Raw genomic sequence first — 18,856 nt, forward strand, 5'->3', positions numbered from 1 at the left:
CAGGTAATCGAGATGCCATAGCCTTGCAGGGAGTGGCTGGTGGTTTTGGTAATGGTTGTTGTTGATACGGAGGTGTTTCAGCCCGTGCAACTTGATATGTGCTATGGAAGGCAGGTAGCCCGTGAAGTTGAATAGGTAGTGTAAAAATTGGGTGTTTTGGCTCAGTTGACAGCTGGAGCAGGTGACATCCACTAGTGGACATGGTCAATTAGATGGGCTTTGAATTGGTTAGGTTAAATTGTGGTTAAGGTAGTGTTACGTGGTCCTCCCGGTAACTACCTGGTCTTGGTGACCCCCGGACCGTGGGAGGACCCCGCCAGAAAGATCTCTGATTTATACGCTTTCGTAGCGCAATCAATATGAAAGACACAATAATTCAAGTCAATAAGAAACCCCACACCAAGGATCCGGATTACTCAATAATATATTCCCCAATCAATCAACAACCATCAACAATCAATCACCAATATTACTAAGATGGCCATCTCGTATATTTACCCCCTTTCCCCACTCACGACCCCTCAATGGTCACTGTCCCTCACAATGTCTCTGGGCCCCTCCAGACCAAGGTGAAGGTCGACTTCTCCGCACACGGGCGGTTGAACGAACCCCTGGCTGACGTGCTCCAAACGTGCACATCGCGTACCGGGAACAGCTGCTGCAGCGCACACCTCCTTGCAAAGCAAAGCGGGCAAAGCAAAGCACGGCTCGCAAAGCGTGCGAGGCCCAAGGTGCGACCCATACGCGTCCTTGTAGACGTTGAGGCGAACTGTGCCAGACGCTTGGTTCCGTGCACGAACCCACGGCAACTTGACGCGTAACCGGTAATTACCCCACGCAGGTAACTCCTCTCGCCAGACGGGCTTTCAAACGCAGCGTTCCCCACGCTGCTCAATATCGACACCGCTCGCGTCGGAGCTGGGCGAGAAAGAAGAAGATCGCCGCTTCTCCCGGACCTTGTCTTTTTTTCTTTCTTCCGGTTCACCATCCCGTTTCCGGTCTCCTGTTATCCAGAGCGCCTCTAACCATTTAACCACAACAACCTTTAATAGAATAAACATTAATAAGCAATGACCTGAATAGTAATTCACATAAATTCACATAAATCCGTAACAGTAGGCCTGCTTGTTTGTGTGCTTTTGCCATCATCTCTCCCCGCCCTAGGAACACCATCTTCAACAGAAGGCGGGGATAATGATTGATGAAGAACTTCCTTTTTGTACATAATCGTGATTGCTGTGCGTTTTATTGAAACCAAGTGGGTAGAGCATTAAGAAGAGTAGGTAAGGATAGCTGCGGTTTTCCTCCCACAGCCCTGTCTAATTTTTTGGGCAAGTTCATTAGGAGTGACAGTAAGAGCTAAGGCTGGAATTTATATAAATTACAATACAACAAACTCGTGAGATCACGAGAAGTAACTTTCAGAACCACGTTTTGCAGTTTAAACTCCGTGCTACGTGTCAATGTGTCATGTCGATGTTTACAAAATCCTTTTTACATCCGGATTCACTTTTTTCCTAATTCCTTTTTCTATCACCTCACACAGTAAATAAATCCACGTTACGGTGTTGCTGCCTCCTGCGTAGATCTCTTATCTTGTATAATGAGGTTTAATATGCACTTGGTAACATGGAGACCAGCCATTGGCCCAAGGGATGGAGGGGTGTAACTGTTGGACGTTTGTTATGTAATTACGTCGATCAAATGTAGATATCTCTGGTGTTATGTCCCAATCAGCGAGGCCAGGATCACGTGTCAAGTGAGTTCTTTAACTTCCTTGCCTTCTTCTATTGCTCTGTCTCATCAGCTCTAGTCTCTAGGCCTGGGGTTCTTAACCTGGGGTATCCATACCCCTTGGGGGTATGGGGACCAAAATCTGGGGGTATGGGACTCGTAATAAATTATAATAATAAATTGTAATAAATTCAATGAAATATCAACTTTAAATATAGAATAAATATATATTTAACTATAAATATATATATTTCATCGTTGACGGGCATTAAATCATCGGCTCTTTCAAAAATACTGTGATGAGATTGGGGCGGAACATTGTGTTTTACTGTACCACACAGAGGTACGTTGGCTATCTCGTGGTCGTGTTTTCGCACGTGTAGTGGAACTTTGGGAAGAAATTCTCGAATTCCTCAGGCATCATCAATCCCCTCTTGCGAACAGTTTTGAAGATGAGCATTTTATTGTTAGCCTGGGATATTTGGCTGATATTTTCGGTCACCTCAATGACTTGAACATGTCGATGCAGGGAAGGGATGTGGACATTATTCAAGCCAGGGGAAAGTTAGTGGTATTCATGAAGAAATTACCTATTTGGAGTCGCCGTGTTGAAAGCGGAAACATTGTGAACTTTCCAATCCTTGGTGATATCCTTCTTGATGGAGAAGGTGAAAAGGCATTGCCTGGGGAAATACTTCAAGAAGTCAAGGACCATTTGAAAGTCCAAAGTACTAATTTTGAGGGTTACTTCTCAGATATTGATGATCTTAGCATGATCCGTTTGGATCCAGAACCCTTTCTCGTTTGATATTTCTACGATGAGTGACAACGATTTAGTGAAGGATGATTTGATCGAGTTCCAAGAAGATCAAAGAAAGAAAGCTGATTTCGGAAAGGCTGGGCTGGATTTTAAGCAGTTTTGGTGTGAGCAGATAGCAGCTTACCCTAGCTTGGCGAAGAGGGCAATGATTGTGTTTGTTCCTTTCACAACTACGTATCTCTGTGAAACAGGTTTCTCTGCATTTATTGAACCTGAAATCAAAGTGGAGAAATCGACTTGATGTGTCCGATGATATGCGAGTGGCGTTGTCACGAACTGTGCCCCGATTACATATTCTGATTGCACGAAAACAGCAGCAACAATCTCAATCGATTAGTAAAACGGCTTGCATAAAACTTGCTTGTTTTAATTTAATTTAGTTTGCCTTGTTTCTTTGTGAACAAGCAAAGAAATAAATCGGGATAAAATCCTAATGATTTTCTTTTCTGTTCTGTTCCTAATTATCCATATGTAAAGCTAAGCTATTGAGATATTTTGAAGTCACACTGGAACCTTCTGCCTCGCTCTTCCCCCTCCTCAAATAACACCTCACTGTGCCTCACCCAATCTCCATCAAACCTTTTGTCCACCCCATTCTTCCCTTTCTCCAAGCTATTCTGAAATCTCTGAAATCTCTGACACACCTTCAACAGCTCTCCCTTCCTCTTCCTCCTCTTCCACATCTTACCCTACCCCTCCCCCCTCCTGTTCTGGACCCGATGCTCCCCCTTCCTCTTCATTAACGGTATGGACCTCAAACATCCGGGGCCTTCGCTCAAACCTGACTGATCTCTCCATACAGGTTGCTTCTGACAAACCAGATGTGATCTGCTTAACAGAAACTTTCCTCCTTCATGATGTCTCTGATGCCTTGGTATCTCTCCCAGGTTACTCCCTCCTCCGGTATGATAGACCTGAGCCTCGTCCTGGAGGTGGCGTTGCTATCTTTATAAAAAAACTCTCTTCCTCACTCGCCCTCCACTGCCCTCTCTCCACCTCACCCCCAGGAATACCTTTGGCTACGGCTTCCCCTTCGCTCCCACCTTTTGTTCATATGTGTGTTGTACCGTCCACCAAACAGCGATGACTCCATCTACATCTCGCTGTCTGATAATATGGACCAACTTCTATCTACCCATCCCAACTCTCTCTTCCTCATATGTGGTGATTTCAATTGTCACCATGCCACTTGGCTGGGTGTGGGTACCTCTCTCACCAGCCATGGCTCTTCAGCAAAGGACTTCTGCGACTCACTGGGACTGACACAATCTGTCAATTTCCCGACCCGGATCTCAGTCAACGGAGCATCTTCTCTTCTGGACTTGGTTATGACAAACTTCCCTGAAAATGTCTGCTGCTCTTCTTCTGCTCCAATCGGCTCATCTGATCATGTGCTTGTCAAAGTGGACATCTCTCTGACCATTCTCAGAGAGCCTCCTCAGCGTCGACGAGTCTGGCATTTCACTCAGGCCAACTGGCACGGTCTTCAAGCAGCCATCAATCATCTGGACTGGTCTCCCATCTCTACCGCCTCTGACATCAACTCATCCTGGGAATTCTTTCAAAGTAAATTGCTCTCTCTCATGCACAGATTTATCCCATCTCGTCTTCAGTTGTCATACCCTTCCTCCCTTCCATGGTACACGGAATCTTGTGGTGAGGCTGTTGCCCTGAAACAACTTGCTTTCGTCTCCTGGAAAGCAAATCCAACGGAAGGAAATCTTATTTCCTTTCACAAAGCCCGAAACAAGTGTGTGTCCACCCTCAGGAGAGCCAGGAACCAATATCTCACCGTTCTCAAGACCGAACTCTCTTATCTGTCTCCCTCTTCCAAATCCTGGTGGCGTCTGGTCAAATCTGTTTCTGGTGTTTGTTCCCCACTCCATCCCCTCCCTCACCTCAGACGGCTTAACGGCTGACTCCGCATGTGAAAAAGCTGAATGCCTCAACTCTGTGTTTGCCTCTAAATCTTGTGTCCCAAACCCATCCCTCTCTGTACCCACCGTACCCAGTTGTACCCAGCTGCTCCTGGACTCTGTGTCCTTTCCTCCTGACAAGGTGGAAAAGTTTCTGTCAACCCTCGACTCTGATTCTGCAACTGGTCCTGACGGCATCAGCCCACGGGTCCTAAAATCATGTGCTTCCGCTCTTTCACTCCCTCTTTCTGTTCTCTTCACCCTCTCTTTTGCTCAAGGTCATCTGCCATCTGCTTGGAAATCAGCCAACATCACCGCTTTGCACAAAAAAGGTGCAAAAACAGATCCCAGCAACTACAGACCAATCAGCCTTCTCCCAATTATCAGCAAAGTCATGGAATCCATCATTGCTTCAGATATGAAATCTTTCCTCTTCTCCAATGGCTTGATCTCTGATCATCAATTTGGTTTCAGACCTGGTCACTCTACTCTGGACATGCTGCTTCTGCTTTCTCAACAATGGATGGAGGTCCTCAACGTCAAACAGGAAATTAGAGCCGTCTCCCTTGACATTTCACGTGCCTTCGATACGGTCTGGCACCCTGCTCTGCTCACCAAACTCTCCTCCTTTGGTATCCATGGAAATCTCCATGCATGGCTGGCAGACTTCCTCTCTGGTCGTAGTCAACGTGTGGCCCTGAATGGGTTTCTCTCATCTCCTCTACCTGTCCAGGCTGGAGTTCCCCAAGGTAGTGTTCTGGGCCCTGTGCTTTTTCTGGTCTTCATCAATGATCTCTCTGACTCTCTTGAAAATCCTCTCTATCTCTTGCTGACGACTCTACTCTCTGTCGCTCCATTCCTCATCCCTCAGATCGGCAGTCTGCAGCCTCCTCACTCTCTGCAGACCTGGACAAAATCACAGATTGGGCAAACAAATGGAACATGTCTTTCAATCCTGATAAATCTCACACTCTTACGATGTCTCTCCGAAAAGACCGACTGGAAAACCCTCCCATTCACTTTCTGAATAATCCTCTCCAAGAAGTTCTATCACTCAAGCTTTTGGGTCTCACTATTTGCCATGATCTTTCCTGGGAAAACCACATTTCAAATCTGGCCTCCAAAGCCAGTCGCCGACTGGGCATCCTCCGTCGTGCGAAGTCCTTCCTTGGCACACCTGAGCTCCTCACCACATACAAGGCTTTCATCTGCAGCTCTATGGAATACTGCTCTCCCCTCTGGTCTGGTGCTCCTGCCTCACACCTAGCCCGTCTTCACGCTGTTGAAACCAAAGCGTTCAGAATCATTGGAATCTCCCGCGATGAAGCTAACTCCAAGGGCCTTTCACTCACTCACCGCAGGCAGGTTGGTGGTCTTTCCGTCTTCTACCGACTCCTCTCTGGCCTTGCCCCCCCAGACCTCTCTGGGCTCTGTCCCCCAAATATTCCTACAGGTCGCACAAGATCTGCCTGCAACCCTCTTATGGTTAAACTGCCAAAATCAAGACTTTCTGCTCACCTTCACTCCTTCATTCCTCTTTTCTCCCACCTCTGGAACAAACTCCCTCACTCTCTTCAATCCCACTCCACCCTCCAGGTCTTTAAAACAGCTGTTCACCACCATCTCTTATCCTCCCCCATCCAAAACCTTGATATTTTCTACCCCCGCTAATTTCAGTCCCCTTGTGTTTTATACTTCTCCCAGACCCCCCCCCCCCCCTTCCCACGCCTCCTGCCCCCAAGCCCTCTCCCTCCCACACTTCTCCCTGCTCTCAAATGTTGTGGTTGTGTGCTTCCCCTTCTCTCCCCATCTTGTCTTCCGCTCCCTCTTTTTGTATATTTTGTTTGTCTGGTTGATTTGTTTGTGAAATAAATGTTAGCTCTTTCAACGAGCCTCGATTCAGTATACAAAAAAAAAAAAAAAAAACCTAATGGGACTGGTAATCAGACGCGGATCCCCGAACTTGGCCCATTTTCTCGGTAATAACTAATAAGTCACCAATTTTAATCCAAAAAAATAGGCAATTAAAGTAAAAACACCCCTCAGAATGCACCACAGACCACCTTCAAATCAAAAAAATTACAGGGGGACATGCCGCCACACCTTCGGTGCGCCTTGGTCAGTCAATAGTCTGGCGAAAGGGGTACGGAGACATCGTGGGCAATCTGTTGGGGGTCTTGACAAAGAAAAAGGTTAAGAACCCCTGCTCTAGGCCATTGAAATACCACACCATGCTGCATGCATGTTTTATGTAGTTGTTATTAGCAGCCTTGTAGCATACCTGCCTGCTGTACTGCTTCAGCATTAGTTTACCTTTCACCAAGCCCAGATCCGCTTGGACCAGGGCGAGGATTAATACGTTCGTTTTATTATTGCTAAATGGTACGAATATTATTTAGTAGGGTCAATATACGAAAAAAACTCACCTAACCCCCAAAAAATTGAGATAAAAGGTTTTTCAATGGATTCTGGTACCATTGGGCATGCTAAATAACATACTAAAAATCTAGTAACATCTGACTTCCGGAAAGGGGTCATTTTCAAGATGGCGTCCAAGATGGCCGCCGGGAGCTTAAAATGGCCATATCTCAATTATTATTCAACCTAGAAAGGTGGTTTTGGTGTCTAACCCTAAGTTTTAGGGCCCAAGGAATCCAATTGAATCAATAAAATTACCATCAGTTAATTATTTATTGACAAGTCCAAGATGGCATCCCAAGGTGACATCCTGATCCACTAAAATGGCTCTGTCGAATAGTAGTCAACCTAGAGAGATTTTTTCAGTGCGTATACCTAGGTTTAAGGCACCCAGGAAATCATCAAAATTACTTAAATAAGCACAAAGTAATCAGGTAATCCAGTAAGCCAGGTTTACCAGCCCATTAGGCATTTGTTGTCCTCTACAGTTAGTCGCTATTCATCGTCATCCTCCGACTCCTCTGGAAGAAACTTGTGATGTGGATTGTCACATTCTTCAAGTTGGCACGGTCCACAGGCAGTAGTACATGGTAGTCCATATCGTCTACAAGAGCAGCGGAGTGTCTTGCAGGCAGTGGAGCAGTTACAATGAATGACCTTCAAGAGACTGTCCGGAGCAGCGTATGGATTTTGGATTGGATTTATGGATTTTGTTTATGCATACATGTACCAAATAATATACTTATTCCTTTTGAGATGAAAATAAATTGTTTGTCAGATTTTTCAGTCCCCCCCCCCCCCCTCAGCCCCCCCCCCCCTCTCCCCAATATAAAATAGTCTGTCCCTTGCCATAACCTCTCAAGCTTTGTACAAACCTTTGTCTGTAATGATCACTGAATACTGTGGACTGGAGTCACAGGTGGCAGTGGTGTAGACACATTACACTCTTATCTCCAATCTGAAACACACACTTGGTTAATTAGCTGGTGAGTCGGAGGATGACGATGAATAGCGACTAACTGTATAAGACAACAAATTCCTAATGGGCTGGTAAACCTGGCTTAATGGATTACCTGATTACTTTGTGCTTATTTAAGTAATTTTGATGATTTCCTGGGTGCCTTAAACCTAGGTATACACACTGAAAAAATCTCTCTAGGTTGACTACTATTCGACAGAGCCATTTTAGTGGATCAGGATGTCACCTTGGATGCCATCTTGGACTTGTCAATAAATAATTATACTGATGGTAATTTTATTGATTCAATTGGATTCCTTGGGCCCTAAAACCTAGGGTTAGACACCAAAACCACCTTTCTAGGTTGAATAATAATTGAGATATGGCCATTTTAAGCTCCCGGCAGCCATCTTGGACGCCATCTTGAAAATGACCCCTTTCCGGAAGTAAGATGTTACTAGATTTTTAGTATGTTATTTAGCATGCCCAATGGTACCAGAATCCATTGAAAAACCTTTTGTATCAATTTTTTGGGGGTACAACCATATATTGACCCCTCTAATTGTTGTTAATATTATTAGTACTAGGGCATGCCCGTACGATATATATATATCTAAAATTATATCCCCCCCCCTCTATTTACATGAAATGGTTTGGTCCAAAGCGAACGGCTTGCGAGTACGGTGACAATCCCCCCCCTCTATTTACATGAAATGGTTTGGTCCAAAGCGAACGGCTTGCGAGTACGGTGACAATCCCCCCCCCCTCTATTTACATGGAATGGTTTGGTCCAAAGCGAACGGCTTGCGAGTACGGTGACAATCCCCCCCCCCCTCTATTTACATGCAATGGTTTGGTCCAAAGCGAACGGCTTGCGGAGTTTGGTAAAGAAATCGCCATAGCTCGGTAACTACTTGTCCGATTAATTTAAAACCTTGAAAAGGCACATCCTCCGGTCCCCAGCAATATACCTGGCAAGTTTCAAGTATATCGGACCGGTAGTTGTCGAGAAACAGCGGTCGCATACACACACACACACACACACACACACACACACACACACACACACACACACACACACACACACACACAGAGATTACTGGAATTATAGATAGATTAATTAGTATTAATAAATGCCTTCTTACAATGTTATCATTGTTTTTGTTATTTATTTTGTAATAGGAATACCATGCCATGGAAGGACCTATTAAACTACTCTATTGAAGGAACTGCGCTCCAACGCGAGTTGAAAGAATTGACGCGACCAAAGACGGAATTCGTCCGAGTTGCTTTATTGAAACAAAACAGCTCAGGTATTCTGACAAGCCCGTTTTTCGGGCAACAATATATATACACATTTATGTCGGGAAGTTTGCCCGGCAAAAGCTATACCGGGCATGCCCGGGTATCAAGGGCGAGCCTTGGAAAGGCGAGTCTGGACCTGCCCGGGCGTGTTTGGCTGCGGCCTGGCAAGTCGAGGCTGGGCATGCCCAGGCGCTCTGGGCGAGCACTGGAAAGGCGATAGCGGGCATGCCCGGACGCTGTGGGCGAGCCCTGGAAAGGCGATAGCGGGCATGCCCGGACGCTCTGGGCGAGCCCTGGAAAGGCGATAGCGGGCATGCCCGGACGCTCTGGGCGAGCCCTGGAAAGGGGATAGCGGGCATGCCCGGACGCTCTGGGCGAGCCCTGGAAAGGCGATAGCGGGCATGCCCGGACGCTCTGGGCGAGCCCTGGAAAGGCGAGAGCGGGCATGCCCGGGAAAGACGAGACCGGGCGTGCCCGGGAGGTTCGGGCGTGCCCGGGAACAGTGAGTCCGGGCATGCCCGGGAGAGGCGCGTCTGGCCGTGTTCTGGCCGGTGCAAGGCGATTATGTACATCCAGCGGTAACCGCTACACTATGCACCTTAACATGGTGCGTGTTTAGAAACATAGGAATTTTTCCGGATTCTTTGTAATTAATTACCCTAATCATCTCAGTAGATCATATCTAAATCTATTCTCACTTTGAACAGCTTCCAGGGATCTGCGTCTGAGCCCACTGGGGAAGCTTAGACCTCTTTCATATGGCCCCTCAAAAGGAATTTCTGACTATGTCAGTGCCTGCAGGGGGCGATATTTTTTGATCATCGCCCCGAGTACCACAAACCATCACGACGCCACTGCCCGATGGAGAACCTTGGCAGGTGCCAAAGGTTCCAGGAAGCTGTGTTATGTGGAAGGGGTGGGGAGAACCATAGCTAGAATGTGGTAAGTGTAGTATGGTCCGTGTGTTTTCGAGTAGGTTAGATTGCCATGTAACAGGAAACTGTCAGAGTAAGTTGTTTGTTACACGTGATGCTGAAGAGGCAGCGTATGTAATTTATATTCAGGTTAGACATTCATTTTGTGGGTGTAAACAACTCATCTTTTGGGTGGGCTAGGTGAGAATTTCCCATGAGAGAGGCACACATGTCATATGTTTGAAGACTGGTGTTGGCTTAATGGTTAAGGTTTTTTTTTTTTTTTTTTTTTTGTATACTGAATCGAGGCTCGTGAAAGTTGCTGGCTTGAGATCGCACGGTCCTGAGGTCAAACCACTGTCATGCCGTTGAATTAACACCAGGTGGGGTTGACTCAGCCTGTCATACTTCTGAGGTCGGCAAAATGAGTGCCAGCTTGCTGGAATGAATGAGCTATTCGGGTATCCTGCATCGGAGTGACGCCCCATCTAGGATTGTGCCCAATAGCCAAGGAAACTGCTTTGGTAGCCTCTTATGCATCGTCACAATGCAAAAAAGAGTGGTCATCATATCTATATAATTATATATTTAAACTGAACATCAAAAGAAACTTATCACTAATTTTTTGAAATGTGCAGCTTCACAAACACGTTTCTTCAATTGTAATGGCTGATTATGTAACGGGACCTTCACTTCAATCACCTGGTTGATCAACAATGGCATGCTTGAGTGGTTCTGTATAGGGATCTTTCCCTTTAAATAATGACCCTCATAATGAAATCCTTCCGTTCTCGTGGTTAGACATTCATTTACTGCTGTCTATAGTCACTCTAAAGGTTTCTGACAGGGAAAACAACAAGAAAATTCAGATACCACGCCTGACATCTGAACAACGTTTCAGGGCAATTGGGATGCGAAAGGCTGGTTGATCAACAATGGCATGCTTGAGTGGTTCTGTATACGGATCTTTCCCTTTAAATAATTCAATTTAAATAATTTCCCTTTAAATAATATCAAAAATAAGACATTCATCCAGGCGTTACGGTGAAACTGGAACTGTGAATGATGGTCCATGAAGAGGAAGACCACGGGTAACCACCCTAAATCAAGACCGATGGATTGTGCTGCAGCATCTTCGTGATCATTTCCGCCCTGCGACGCAAACAGCTGCAGTGACAAAAGGTCGCCACAACAACCACATCAGTGTCTCTACTCTGCAGAAGCGCTTGAGAAGTCGGGGCCTGGTGGCAAGACGTCCTTGCAGAGGTCCAGTGTTGAACGCAGTGCATCAGCGGAACAGACTAAGATGGTGTCTGCAGCATCGCCGCTGGACACAATAACAGTGGAGTGTAGTCTTGTTCAGCGATGAGTCCAGATTTTGCCTCCATGCTGCTGATGGGCCTCAATAGGTATGGCGCAGAGGTAGGGAAAGGTATGCATCATGCTGTATTCACCAGATCAATCGTTGGGGAGGATCCAATGTGATGGAATGGGCTGGCTTTTCCACCCGTTTCAGGACACCTCTGGTCGTCATCGAAGGCAATCTCACTAGTCAGCGTTATGCCAATGAAGTTTTGAGACCTCATCTGCTGCCATTTCTCCAGGCTCATCCTGACATCGCAGTTTTCCAACAGGACAACGCTCGACCCCATGCTGCTCGCCTGACCACCAACTTCCTCCAGGAACAGGGTGTTGAAGTGATGCCTTGGATGCCTTATTCCCCTGACCTCAATCCCATTGAGCATTTATGGGATGAGCCTTGTCGACGTCTTGCATCGAGGAGATCAACGGCTGTCAATCGGCAAATGCTCATTCAAGTCTTGCAGGAGGAGTGGGACAGACTTCCCCAGGACCGCATCAGACGCCTGGTACAGAGCATGCGTCGGAGGTGTACAGCCTGCATCACAGCTCAAGGAGGACACACACGATATTGAGGACTGCTGTCATTCTGTCCTTGACTGTTAGGAGTGTTGTGTCCATTCCTGTGTCATTTTGTTTTGACTGTATTCAGGTGCGTGCCTTTGTGTTGCAGTGCTGTGACTTTTGTTGCACCACCCATTGTGATGTTCATGCTTTTTGCATGATTGAGGCAACCTCTTGTTTATTGACATGTTTCGTAAAGATAGCTGAACTTTACCTGTGTTCAAATATTTTTCATTTTTGTGTGGAGGATTTCAATGAGTGTCCTTCTAAAGTTTCTTTTGATGTTGAGTCTGTGTGTGTGTGTGTGTGTGTGTATGTATATGTGTGTGTGTGTGTGTGTATATATATATATATATATATATATATATATATATATATATATATATATATATATATATATATATATATGTCGGATTGGGACTTAGGACTTGGGACTCAGAAGACTCAGAAGAAAGGAGCAACGGATATATTTATTGGAACTCGAGTACTCAAGCTTGAGGACAGCAAAGTTGCATTGAAACTCACAAGGAATGACCAACAGTACAACAAGATGCTCTGAAATAATTCAATTAACATTGCTTTATATAAGGAAAGTCAGGGGTGGAGTTAGCTCACAAGACACAGAGACAGAATGGGCTCATTGGGCCTCCCACCATAGTCCCATCCTGTTGTTCAGTTAATTAAAGGAAGTTCATCCAAGGCCAGTCATGGGTTAGCTCTGATAAGGAGATGGTCAGCATTATGTGGCAACATGTTTACAACTTTCTGTATAGCAGCTGGCTTGGGAAAGTACAAAGGGGAGTGGACACTCATAAAACTGTCAACTTGCAAGATAATGGCAGAGTCAGGAGAAAGGCAAAGAGAGATAAGAGTTGCCTCCAAGGCCTGAAAAGGGGAACTAGAGATTGTGCCCACGCAGGCCAGAGCACACAGGCAGAGAACTCCTTATTAGGATATTACACATCCTCAATGCAGTAGAAAGAACTCAGTATCATAAAAGAGTACAGTAGCAAGTCAAAACAAAACATATAATTGGTTATACTTGGTAATTGGTAAAGCAGCAAGGATATACAAAGGGGGAGGGGCATTACAGCTCCCTACATACCGCCCTTTTGGATCTAAGATACAAAGTTATCTACGAGCCAATCAAAGGCCTTTATTTCAAACAAAAACAGAAAAATCATTCAACATATCACGTGAAGGCAGCCCCGTAAGAATGTCCCGTACCAAAGCACCACACAAACTCAGTAGGATGATTCGCGTCTGTATGTGAGTATGCAATGTAAGGCCGTAAAAGCAGAGTGATCAAATGGCACACAAAATCCACCAAAAGAGGTGGGAGAGAGAGAGAGTGTAACTAAACGTAACGTACCACACGAATGCAGCCCAGTGAGCATGTCCCGTACCCAGTACCGCACAACGAACCCAGCAGGCTGATCCGCGGGTGTGTGGGTGCAAGTGGGTGTAAGTGGATGTATGATGTATGTAAGTCGGGTGTAGATGGGTGTATGAGGTGAGACCGTAGAGACATGAAGATCGAATAGCGCGCCAAATCCACAACGAAGACCTCTGGTTCCACCGGGGTCCACACCCAGGAAGATCTCCGACCCACCCTTGGTCCACAGAGGTGCAGCCGGACTCCTCCCCAACTGGAGCTCGCCCAGGCTTCCCCAAGTGAAATCCTTGTAGATCTTCAGCGCTCAATCGATATTCATGTTCATGAGGTCTCTTACGTGCTGGTGATCTGGGGAAGACACAACATCGTCAGTATCAGGTGGCTCAAACCTATGGCCATGAAATAAAGCATAACGGTCCAAAGGTGGGAGAGAAACTTCCTTTGGGTCAAAGTCGAGATCGTCCGAGGCGATGCTGCTTGCTTCGCTGTTATTCAAGGGCGAATCTCCAAAACAATCAGACTCGGAACTCAGAGTATTTTCACGATCGAGTTCCTCTCCATCCGGGCTTGGGTTCACAGCTGGGTCCAAATCCCGAACTGGGTCAGTGGCGTTTGACTCACTGTGGGCTTGTGAGACATAAAGGTGAGCTCGTGAAACATGGAGAGGCAGAGCCTGCATTGAAACATAAACATCAGCCGGGGACCCTCGCAAGTGGCCCACATCATCATTGGTAACATCATCAGTAACATTATTCTCAGGTGGCGTAGGCCTGCGGAGTGGACGGCCCATAGTCATAGCCACGGCATGGCATATCGTGAAGAACCGAGAGGAATCCTTCAGGAAATCGTCGATTTCTTCTTCCGACGTGTCGGGGCCCAGTTTAAACGGCCTTCTGGTAGCCTGAAATGCTTCGAGGTCCGCATAAGTGTACTCGACATCATTATCGGTAATATCAACAATGGAAGAACAATCTTCGGAAGCGGAGATCTCATTGTCGCGGCCCAGGGACTCGTTCAGGTCGTCGTCCCAGGATCCGCGATTGGCAGTTGAGTTGACAGCTGGTGTGTCATCCGGACCCGCGATCCGCTGGTCGATCATCACCATGGCCTTTTCCGGTGTCGTCTTCAGTGTCCATCCTGTGGTAAACTTTCTCGCACACGCAAGGACTAAAGCCTTGATTAGTACACAACAAACCACTAGTCCAAGGACTATTGCCAAGGCGGTCAATATCCACTTTACTATCGTCCCTGTCCATCCTTTAAACCAGTCGGTAAGCCACTGGTGGGAGGCTTCCCGATCCATGCGATCCTTTGTCAATATGTGAGCACTTTCTCTTAACCTTATAATAGCAGCACTGACCCCTTGTGAAGGGTCAGGAATAAAAGTACAACATTTACCCTTAATTATCCCACATACCCCTCCTCGTTCTGCCAGTAGCATATCTAACGCAACCCTATTTTGCATAACCATTGTACGCAGGTGGACAACCGTGTCCAACATTTCGTCGTGTGCTGTAGCGGTGTCGTTGGCCACCCTTTCTAAGATTAACGCAATTTTGTCAATGCGGTAACTGTTCATGACCGTCCCAGCCCATGGGAAGAAGAAGCTAACGGCTTTCTCCCAATCAGCGCCGTGTAAAGTAGTGGTGTCGTCGTCGTGCCAATAGGTGCTTCGTTGTGTCCTTATGAGTGCGGTGGTATTATGCAAGTGCTGTCGCATTTCCATCTCTGGGAAAACTGATCCTAAATAGCAAATTCCTCCCCAATTATCAGGTAAATACGGGTAAGCTTTATTCCCGCATACAAACATGGTCCCGTGCGGAGCCACCAAATGGGTGGTCATGCAAGTGAGAAGGCCTGGGATAGTGTTTGTCCCGTTTTCCCCTTTCCATGCCAACTGGAGGTGTGTGAGGTTATGCAAGGGCGAGCTTGTAACGTTCACTAGCAGCGTGTGTTTCCCTTTTCTCGGGTCCGCGGGAAGGGTATCTCTACACACGGATTTGCCTACCATTACTTGGCCCTTTCCTTCTAAGCAGAGGGCCCCCCATGCCGGCTTGACCCAAACCGGCGCCGGACGTTCCTCAAAGTGTCGGGACAGAATGGGAGGGGAGTACTGGAAAACTCGTTTACACGCGGTTTCATCAGAACCTTGGCTTGTCAGAGTTGTACTAATGCATTTGGTATCTAATGGCTTCGAGCACAAATCATTGAGTGATAGGGGTAACACTACCATTGGTATGCCTGCTGTGCTGGTGCGGGGAAGGTGCATACACATCCAACACTGTGTCCTATTCTGTACTGTGGCCATATGCCGTGCGACCTTCCAGTATGTGTTCTCCTCTGGCTTCCTTCTTACTTCCTGGGCAGGAGGGGGTTTAATAACGTAGGCGGCACAACTAGGCCGGAATTGGTGTTGGGTCTCTCCCCTCTTTTTGTTCCTTCTAATCAGTGTGCGCGGGGGCCATATTCCACATTCAAGTATTATCGTGGTGTGTGGGCCGACGAGGGCATGCGACAGTAGGAGAGTAGTATTGTCGATGCCCGTGCCCCATTGATATCCTGCGGCGGCGTGACTATTCACGGTCCCAGTAAACCTTCCATTTTCCACCTGTCTAACTTTAGTTAAAACTATGCGTGGGGTTGTCATGCGTGCCTGTGGTGTCCCATTATGTACCACCATGGCTTCCATCCATCTTACAGATAACCACTTGAAATGTGTCTCCAACTCACAGCAATGTACTACTATCCCCTGTCCCCGGGGAGCCGTTATGTATTTGACGGAGTAAAGTTTAAATAACGTGTAGTTGTCGTGCCCTGGGTATTTGGGGAGATCCTCTCTCAGTGGGTTAAACTGCAGAAGCCTATCCTTGGCGGGGTTTGTTAGGCAGCTGCCCAGAATTCCCATCATCATGACCGTCATCGCCGCCCTTAGGAGACTGTGGTGCCCTAGACGGTGCATTGTCTTCAGCGGTGTGAGGTGTGGTGTCTGCAGCAATGTGAGGTGCGGTGTCTTGTGTGGCTTGTGGTGCGATCCACGAAGGTTTACCCTCGCAGAAGACTGCCGTCGGTGTGACCAGTAGCACCTGGAATGGTCCCTTCCACCGTGGCTCCAAAGCAGCCTTGCGGGTGAAGTGCTTCACGAGCACCCAGTCGCCGGCCTGAAAGTTGTGGATGGCGTGGCCTATTGGTTCAGGCAGCGCCTCTCGTACTCGAGCATGGATGCTGCGTGCCACATTCGACAAGCCTATGCAAAATCTCAAAAGCATGTCATCCATTACTGGCAAAGCAAGGGTGTTTGTTAGGCAGCTGCCCAGAATTCCCATCATCATGACCGTCATCGCCGCCCTTAGGAGACTGTGGTGCCCTAGACGGTGCATTGTCTTCAGCGGTGTGAGGTGTGGTGTCTGCAGCAATGTGAGGTGCGGTGTCTTGTGTGGCTTGTGGTGCGGGGATGGACAACTTACAATGGGTGGCGTGGATCCACGAAGGTTTACCCTCGCAGAAGACTGCCGTCGGTGTGACCAGTAGCACCTGGAATGGTCCCTTCCACCGTGGCTCCAAAGCAGCCTTGCGGGTGAAGTGCTTCACGAGCACCCAGTCGCCGGCCTGAAAGTTGTGGATGGCGTGGCCTATTGGTTCAGGCAGCGCCTCTCGTACTCGAGCATGGATGCTGCGTGCCACATTCGACAAGCCTATGCAAAATCTCAAAAGCATGTCATCCATTACTGGCAAAGCAAGGGTGGACATGTCTGTTGGTGCTGAAACGGGCAAGCTCATAGGTCGTCCCATTAATATTTCGTGGGGGGAAAGGCCCGTAGTGCGACCCGGGGTGGAACGAATGCTCATCAATGCAAGCGGAAGAGCCTCTGGCCACCTCAAGCCTGTGTCTGCGCAAAGTTTCGCTAGTTTATTCTTTAAAGTCTTGTTCGTTCGTTCCACAAGTCCTGAGGACTGTGGGTGGTAGACGCAATGGAAGGATTGTTTAACGCCCAACGCCTTCAGGATGCCCTTAACCACCTGCGCCGTGAAATGGCCTCCTTGATCTGACGAAATTATCTGGGGAATGCCAAATCTGCACATAAAATCCCGCACGAGGCGCTTCACTACTGTCGGAGCATCGGATTTGACGCATGGGTATGCTTCGACCCATTTGGTGAACGTATCTACGATTACCAACACATAGCGAAACGACATGCTTGGTTCCAATTCTGTAAAATCGAACTCAATAGTTGCGAACGGCCCACTAGGCGGGGGTCGTCCCCCATCATGTGCATGTCTCGGTGGCGCCCCTCTATTGTGTTGCTGGCAGACCACACACGATCGGCACACTTCGGATACAATCCGTGACAGTCCTGGCGCTGCCCAAGTGTAGTCTATCTGTCCCATCACCCCCCTCTGGCACACATGACCATTCTGATGAGCCATGCGTGCCAGCCAGGGCAGTAAAGCCTGGGGTGCTATAGGTTTTTCATCAAGGGTCCACATTTCCCCTGGCCCAGGGCGTATCGCTCCTCGTTTGAGCCAGACCTCGTGTTCGGCCGTCGGTGCAGCATTTTGCAAATTTATGATATCGTCCTTAGTTGGTGTGGCGGGTGGTCCCGCAGTCGGTATGTCAGCAATCTGTGCGGCTGTCTTCTGTGCTCGTGTCACCATCGGCATGTTGCGTTCTATCTGTTGGTTGGCGGCCTTTCCTGCCGCCTCGTCCGCCCTTGCGTTGCCCCGGGCAACGTCAGTGTCCGCCCTTTGGTGGCCACGACACTTAATTACCGCGATAGCGCGGGGAAGTAAAATGCTTCGGAGGAGCCCTTCTACCAACGCGCCGTTCTTTATCACTGAACCGGCAGATGTGAGAAACCCTCTCATCTTCCAGATGGCTCCTTTATCGTGGACTACGCCGTGAGCGTAGGCCGAATCTGTGTAAATGTTGACGGCAAGGCCTTCCGCCAAGCTGCACGCTCTAGTCAAGGCGCACAGCTCCGCCTGCTGTGCGGAAAATGTAGGTGGAAGACGCCCGCTCTCTACCGTTTCGCTATCCGAGCACACGGCGTACCCGGACAACAGGGACCCGTCCCATGCGCGCCTAGCTGATCCATCGACATAATATGTACAGTCGGGATATTCTAAGGGATTGTCCTTTAAATCCGATCGCACCGTGGAGACTAGCTGCACAACGTCGGTGCACACATGAGGTTCGCCCTCCTCAGGAGTGGGCATCAGTGAGGCTGGGTTGAGCGTCGTGCAACGTTCGATCGTGATGTTGGCTGCAGTGATCAGTGCGGATTCGTATTGCATTAATCTAGTGTTAGACAAATGCTGTGTGCTTCGCTGTAACAGCAGCGAAGTGACGCAATGTGGTACCCGTAGCGTTACTGGGTGTCCCATAACAATGTCCGATGTTCTTTCTACTGCGTACCTGGCCGCTGCCACGGCTTGCAAGCACACCGGAAACCCTTGTTCGACCGGGTCTAACTT

General features: G+C 47.8%; 1 protein-coding gene across 2 annotated transcripts in view; it reads right to left on the bottom strand.

Moving 5' to 3' along the window:
- Nucleotides 1–525: 525 nt before the first annotated feature.
- Nucleotides 526–18,856, bottom strand: part of SVOPL (SVOP like) — a 306,199-nt gene continuing 287,868 nt past the window's right edge. Inside the window, exon 17 of one of the 2 annotated variants that reach the window (XR_013622418.1) lies at nucleotides 526–1,003. The gene's annotated coding sequence lies outside the window, so the exon portion shown is untranslated. Of the gene's footprint in view, nucleotides 1,004–4,954; nucleotides 5,377–18,856 lie in introns of those variants that run through there. The other variant, XR_013622419.1, reaches the window with a different exon arrangement.

The sequence above is a fragment of the Myxine glutinosa genome, chromosome 1 (genome assembly GCF_964187855.1).
Source record: "Myxine glutinosa chromosome 1, kmMyxGlut1.1, whole genome shotgun sequence".
NCBI lineage: Eukaryota > Metazoa > Chordata > Myxini > Myxiniformes > Myxinidae > Myxine > Myxine glutinosa.